Source organism: Heptranchias perlo, unplaced genomic scaffold, assembly GCF_035084215.1.
Source record: "Heptranchias perlo isolate sHepPer1 unplaced genomic scaffold, sHepPer1.hap1 HAP1_SCAFFOLD_52, whole genome shotgun sequence".
NCBI lineage: Eukaryota > Metazoa > Chordata > Chondrichthyes > Hexanchiformes > Hexanchidae > Heptranchias > Heptranchias perlo.
In genome coordinates this window covers 4,512,999-4,519,214 of record NW_027139537.1, presented here as the reverse complement: position 1 = coordinate 4,519,214, position 6,216 = coordinate 4,512,999, and the positions used below count along the sequence as shown (strand labels likewise).

At 49.2% G+C, this 6,216-nt stretch overlaps 1 non-coding gene across 1 annotated transcript; it reads right to left on the bottom strand.

The window, feature by feature from the left end:
* Positions 1-239: 239 nt before the first annotated feature.
* Positions 240-312, bottom strand: trnam-cau (transfer RNA methionine (anticodon CAU)). The gene has a single exon. It is a non-coding gene; the product is annotated as a tRNA-Met (tRNA).
* Between the last annotated feature and the right edge of the window lie 5,904 nt (positions 313-6,216).

Here is a 6,216-nt window from a genome sequence, read left to right as displayed (position 1 = left end):
GCATGTGAGAGATCGGAGGATATATTCTTGCATTCTCCACTCACCTTTTTACTTTGGTCAATTGTCCAGCAACAAAAGTGGCGTCAGTTTTCAGCGAGCCCATGGTCCATGTACTTCTTAAGCTTCACTGCGTGCTACGGTACAGAGAGGTCAAGGGGCAGCAAATCTTTTGGTGTGCTGCAGGAAGCAAAAATTCTTGATTTTGGTCTTGAGCAAAGATGGAAAAAAAAGCTTAAAAATGCCTTCTCTGAGGATTGAACTCAGGACCTTCAGATTATGAGACTGACGCGCTGCCTGCTGCGCTAAGAAGGCATGTAATGGACAAATTTCCAGGCAGCACTATGAAGTAGCACAGTTTGCAAGGTGTAAAATCATAAACTCATCGGCAGTTTTTAAAAACTCTCCATCCAGGTGGAAATCGAACCAACAATCTTCTGAATTCTGGTCAGACACGTTCTCCATTGCTCCACTGGCCCAGGGTGTGGAGAGTAAGTCGGAGCTCACACTCTCACAGCGCTGCGGTATGAGCAGGTACCGAGTCAGTCTCGGTCATGCCCACGCGATTCCACGAGTCAGGGAGTGTCAAATGGCGTACGGTGAACAATCACCAAAGAGAGAGACCTTTGCTGCTTCCCTTCGATAGCTCAGTTGGTAGTGCAGAAAACTTGTAGAGATTAAAACTTGAAAGCAAAATCATTCTTAAATCGCTGGTTTAATTCCGGCTCAAAATAGTGGTTTTGCAGTAAACGGTATTGAGCTCAAGGCCGCTTTCTTTACTTTGCAGACTGCTCACTGCTTAAAATGTTGGCGCTTTTCCTTTCTCAAAACTGAAAGCTTTCCGTGTCTGTCTGAACACGGCTGATTTGCTCGAGCATTTGCCTCTGCTCACCAGCAGGCAGCGCCTTTGAGCAACAACACGTCAAACCGCACTAACTTTCAGGCAAAAAAAGACTTCTTTCAGTCAGTCGGACAGGTCTCTCGCTGCTCAGAGGAGTGCCTTTGTGCATCAATTCTTTGTATTTTCAAAATACACTTTATTTCATAAAATTTAAGGTTCAGTGTAAAAGTCGCAATTTCAATTCAAAACAATACAAAACAGATCGCACACACTATGATCCCATTATTTCAATAGAAAACACAGTACATATCATACAATACATTCTGTATAATAAAAGGTGGGATGGCTTCACACAGTAGCCATTTCCCATCGAGCCCTTGCATAGGCTGCACCGTGCCTCAGTGCGTCCTGCAGCACATTCTCCTGGACCTTGGAGTGTGCCAGTCGGCAACACTCGGTCGTGGTCAGCTCCTTCAGCTGGAAGAACAGCAGGTTTTTGGGCGGACCAAAGAGCCTCCTTCACCGAGTTGATGGTCTTCCAGCAGCAGTTGATATCTGTCTCGGTGTGCCTTCTGGGAAACTGCCCGTAGAGCACAGCGTCCTGTGTTACCGAGGTGTTGGAGATGAACTGGGACAGATAGCAACGCATCTCTCTCCACATATTCTGCGTGAAGGTCCAGTCCACCAGGAGACGGACAACGGTCTCGTCCCCATTGCAGCCTTGAAGGCAGCTCGAGGTGGTGCTGAGATTCCGTGTGTGTTGGAAGGACCGCACTGGGAAGGTCCTTCTCACCACCATCCAGCCCACATCCTGGTGCCTGTTGGTCAGTTGCAGCGACGAGATGTTCTGCCAAATGGCATCAACCGTCTGGTCGGGGAACTGCCCGAGTGGATCCACCCTCTCCTTTTCCTGCAGGACCCACAGAACGTTCCTCGGCGACCACTGTCTGACGGCCTTGTGGTTGAAGTGGTTCCTCCTCAGGAACTTCTCCACCTGGAACAGGTGGTGAGTGGAGGGGGGGAGCTGGGTCGGTCCAGCTGGACGTGGCGTTCCTGCTTCTGCTCGGCCAGACCCAGTTTTCTCAGTGTATTGGACAGGTAGAAGCTCAGCACGTAGAGACACTTGGTGTTTGCAGACCGGGGCACTACACACATCCGGAGGCAGCCACACGCAAAGGTGTCCATCAGGATCAGGGCAGCATTGGGGACGCTTCTGCCCCCTTTGTCTGGGGGGCTTGTACATGGTGTCCCTGTGGACACATTCTACCGTGGAACACCAGACAAAGTGGAAGATAGCTCGGATGACTGTGGTGACGGAGCTGTGGGGAATAGGCCAGACCTGGGCCACATAGAGAAACACCGCGAGTACCTCACACCTTATCACTAGGTTCTTGTTGGCTACGGAGAGAGAGCGTCCCCCCAACATACAAAGCTTCTGTTTGGCCTTGGCGACCCGCTCCTCCCATTTTTTGGTGGAGTCCTGGGCCCCCGAACCCGATCCCCAACAGCATCAGGTAGTCGGACCTGACGATGAAGGGGACAAAGGATCGGGTCTCCCACCTGCCATTGAACATGTCCTCACTCTTACTGCGGTTCACTCTGGACCGCAAGGCCAGCTCAAAGCGATCGCAGATGCCCATCAGTCTGTGAACCGACTGCTGATCGGAGCAAAAGACGGTGACGTCATCCATGTTCAGGGAGGTCTTAACCTGAGAGCCTCCACCTGGGATCGTCATCCCCCTGATACCTGTGTCCTTCCTGATGGACACGGAAAATGGCTCGACTCAACGCATGAACAAGACCGCAGAGAGAGGACAGCCCTGCCTGACTCCAGATTTAATTGGAAAACTCTCTGACTCCCGCCCATTGATATGGACTGCGCTATGGATGTCCACATAAAGCAGTCGGATACAATCGCGGATTCCCTCCCCAAACCCTATTTTGGAGACCGTGTCCATCATGTATGTGTGGGTTATTATGTCGATAGCCTTCTCCTGGTCCAGGCTGATCAGGCAGGTGTTCACCCCTCTGCCCTGCACGTAGGCGATCGCATCCCAGAGCAGCACAAGGATATCAGAGGTCGTCCTGCCGGGTAAAGTACAGGTCTGATCGGGGTGGTTCACCCACTCCAGAGCAGATTCGAGTCTGTTGGCGATGGCCTTCGACAGAATCTTGTAGTCAGCATTAGCAGGGAAATGTGTCGCAAATTTCTGATTTATTCCCTCTCCCCCTTCTGCTTTTAGATGAGGGTGATGATGCCTTTCCTCATGGACTCTGACATGCTGCCTGCCAGAAGCATACCCCCGTACACTTCAAGTAGGCCTGGGCCAATCCAGTCCCACAAAGCCGAGTACAAATCAACCGGTAAACCATCGCTCCCCGGAGTTCTACTCTTCTCGAAAGACTGGACGGCCTTTGTCAGCATCGTCCGAGTTCAGTCGCCGATCCATGCTCTCCAGCTCGCTGTCATCTAAGACCTCCGTGACAGAGGACAGGAAGGTTTGAGAGGCCGTGCTGTCTCTGGGCTTTGCGTCATACAGCCTGTCATAAAAGGACTTGCTGATCCTCAGTACGTCGGTCTGTGAAGACGTCCCCGAGCCCTCTTCCTCCTTCAGTCTGCTGATCACCAGAGGTCTCTCTGTGCAGCTTCTGGAAGAAGAAGCGCGAGCACTTTTCGCCCTGCCCCACGGAGCGGATTCTGTACCAAAAGGTGATCTTCGAGGCCTCGGAGGTGAAGAGTGAGACTTGCTGGTCCTTCACCTCTCTGAGTTCCTCCCCGACATCGATCCCCATCGACTGCAGCTGGAGCAGATCCTGCATGCTTTTCTGGAGCTGGGACAATTTCCTCTGTCTCTCTCTCGCCCCTTTAACTGTACGGTTCAAACCGTGCAATCACAGGTTGAGGCCCCTTTAACTGGAGAGATCAAACCGTGAGATCAGAGGATGAGGCCCCTTTAACTGGACGTTTCACACCGTGAGATCACAGGATGAAGCCTCTTTAACTGGACGGGTCACACCGTGAGATCAGAGGGTGAGGCCCCTTTCACTGGACGGGTGAAACCTTGAGATCTCAGGGTGAGTCCCCGTTAAGTGGACGGGTAACAAAGTGAGACCACAGTGTGAGACCCCTTTAACTGGACGGGTCACACCGTGAGATCTCAGGGTGAGACTGTTTTAACTGGATTGGTCACACCGTGAGATAAAATGTTGAGGCCTCTTTAACTTGACGGGTCACACCGTGAGATATCATGGTAAGGCGCTGTGATTACAGGTGGTATTTCCTCGCTCGACTAATTTAAATATGTGAGGTGGTGAGAGTGTTGGAGAAATGAAGGCTTGAGATGGCAGAAGCACAGGGTCTCAGCAGCAGTGGGACCAGGACTGTACTTTGTAACTGGTGCAGAGAAACAGCAGTGGGAACTGAAATCACAAAATCACAAGAGACTTAGAGGTCCATGTATATAGATCATTAAAATATGATGGACAGGTGCAGAAAATATTCTTAGAAGGCTAATGGAATGCTGGTCTTTATATCTAGAGGACTAGAATACGTGGGTAGAATTATGCTACAGCTATACAAAGTCCTATACACCTGGAGTACTGTGTTCAGTCCTGGGTACCACACCTTAGGAAGGACATATTGGCCTTGGGAGTGCAGAGCAGATTTACTGGAATGATCCATGTGAGAATCCCTGTGTGGTCAGTGTCCAGTAAAATATTAAAATGCCTATGTGGCAAAATAGCAGAATGCAAAATGGTTAGGAAAGGGTTAATAAGTTGATAGCTGAGGTTGGTGAAGGCCCCCTCCCCCCCTGCTGGGCCATATGTTTGCGTAGTCAGCAGGCCTGCATTGTCTTATCAATGTAGAGTCTTTGATGTATTTCAGGGTCTGGTCTGAGTGTCTCCATGCTGCGAGCTAATCAAGATTGGTAACACCTCAGCAAGACCAAAAGGCACATTCCCAGTGAGAAGAAAGGATGCATCCATCAGTGTCTGTCACTGCGGCATGATCAGGCCATGGGCTACCTGTGATTGGCTTGAAATTAGGTAACCTCGCATGGCCAGTCTATTTCCAGCTTATGATTGGTGTTGACTCTTGTGTTAACGATGTTCCAACCCCTATTGATCTGTATAAAGTTATGAATTTTTGTATATGTCTTTGTCTCCTTATTCTGGTAGAATCGTCCGGACTCCCTCAGGAGTCTGAATCGAAGCTACAGACTAAGACCTGCCATTAAAGTTGTGTTGAACTTTGAAGGTGTATTCGACTCAGTGTTTACTGAACCAGACTGAGGGGAAAAAAGAATCCAGTTCATCATTTGGTGGCCTGTACGGGGATCTCAACGGTCGTTCACCGAGAGTTCACGGAGTAAGAGGCGGATTTGTTTTGGACACGGAGGAATGAGAGAGCGCGCCCAATGCGAGTAAAACCTTTTTTTACCAATTCGGCTTTCCTAAATCTGTTAAGTCTGACGACGAATCGTCCAATCGCTAACACTCGTGTGGCGTCCTTACTAGATTCAGGTCAGTCTGGCGAATACACAGAAATAGCAGGAAGAGGTCAGTGGTTAAATATCACTAAGGGTCAGTAGAGGTACTGAGGGAATAACTTGTAAGCGGTAGGTCAGTGATCGAACTGTCTCTGAGGGTCAGTGATTAAAATTATCACTGAGAGTTAAAGTTCGAGTTCTTGGTAATTGGATATAAACCGGAACTTCGGGTCAGTGATCAAAATTATCGCTGAGAGTTAGAGTTCGAGTTCTTGGTAATTGGATATAAACCGGAACCTCGAGTCAGTGATTAAAAATCGCTGAGGATTAGGGTTCGAGTTCCTGGTGATTGGGTATAAACAGGAACTTCGAGTCCCTGGGGATTGGGTATGAACAGGAACTGATTGCTTGTGCTGATCGACTACAGAAGAAAGTGCCTGTCTCAAACGCGCAGCTTTAGACCGGTTGTTAACAGGGGAGATCCCCCACGCGAAGGTCAGGACCCTGAAGTGGGCGTAGAGACCAAAGGCACTTAGGATTGTGAGGCACACGGAGTCAGGTCCATCCTTGAATTCTGTTCGAATACGGTTGTATTAATTAGTTGACTAAGAGTAAAGGAAAACGGGACATAGAATGGGTAATTTTCTGGATGCAACTGCAGAACCGCGTAGTGCCGAACAGACTTTGTGTGAAAAATATCCGGACGAGGCAAAACAATTTAGACAATTGTCGGGCGGGTTGAATAAAAAACTGGGGAATGGTCAGTGGCCATTTGGAGGAACTAAAGACCTCGATACTGCCATAAAAGCACAGGAATTAATTTGGAAAAATAACGGAAGTAAAGCAACCAAATATTTAATTGCTTTATGGAGACAGTACTGTCAAGAA